This window comes from Ochotona curzoniae, unplaced genomic scaffold, assembly GCF_017591425.1.
Source record: "Ochotona curzoniae isolate NIBS_2020 unplaced genomic scaffold, NIBS_Ocur_1.0 contig_2318, whole genome shotgun sequence".
In the NCBI taxonomy this organism is placed as follows: domain Eukaryota; kingdom Metazoa; phylum Chordata; class Mammalia; order Lagomorpha; family Ochotonidae; genus Ochotona; species Ochotona curzoniae.
This window is the reverse complement of record NW_024465419.1, coordinates 13,685,197-13,686,354: the sequence shown is the minus strand read 5'-3', so window position 1 is coordinate 13,686,354 and position 1,158 is coordinate 13,685,197.

Genomic DNA, 1,158 nt, shown 5'->3' with positions numbered 1-1,158 from the left:
TGGCCACGGAGACGCTCAGTTTGCGGAATAGGGCGGTGACCACCTGCAGGATGGAGCTCCCTGCTGTCTGTCATCCTTGCCAGCGAATGGAGGCAGCCATCTGTAGGGGCAACCAGCCAGGAGAGGAAAGCAGAATTAGGAGGTGGCAAGAGAGCCAGGCTCCTGAGGCTGTGTTCTGAGCTCCTGGATCTATGAATGCCTGAAAGCATGGATGCTACATGTCATTTCTGTTTGAGTTTCACTGGGTTTAGTTTCTGACACATACAACAACAACAAATAAAACTAGCATAGGTTTCAAAAGTCAGGTGCATTTAAATGTAACTCTCTGGACCCGGCATAGTGGTTCAGTTCCAGGAATTCATATGGGCATGGGTTCGTGTCCTGGTCTGCCCCACTTCCCATCCAGCTCCCTGCTTGTAACCTGGGAAAGCAGTAGAGGACGGCCCAAAGCCTGAGGACCCTGCAGCTGCATGGGAGACCCAGAAGTAGCTCCTGGTTTCAGCTCAGCTCAACTCTGGCCATTGTGGTGATCTGGGGAGTGAGCCAGCAGATGGAAATTTTTTCTCTCTGTGTCTCTCCTTTTCTTTGTAAATCTGCATTTGCAATACAAATACATAAATCTATTTTTAAAGTTTTATTGGAAATTCAGATATATAGAGAGGAAGATCTTCTGTCTGTTGATTCACTTCCTAAGTGGCTGCAGCGGCTGCAGTGGCTGGAGCTACACCGATCTGAAGCCAGGAGCTAGGAGCTTCTTCTGGGTCTCCCATGCAGGTGCAGGGTCCCAAGGCTTTGGGCCATCCTCAACTGCTTTTGCAGGCCACAAGCAGGGAGCTGGAAAGAAAGGAAGTGGGGCTGTTGGGATATGAACCAACATCCATATGGGATCCTGGTGCATGCGAGGCCAGGACTTTAGCTGCTAGGCTACTGCACTGGGCCCATGAAATTTTTTAAAGCAATTTTTTTAAAAAAATTACTATTTCTTGGTACTTCATTATATCAAATGGCAAAGTTACAGTGCTGGCATTATTGGACAGTGGGTTGGGCCATGGCTTGAAATGCTTGCATCCCATAATGGTATGCTGGTTTGAGTGCCCACTGGCCCACTTCTGATTCAGTTTCCTACTAATGTATCTGGGAAAGTGGCAGAAGATGGAC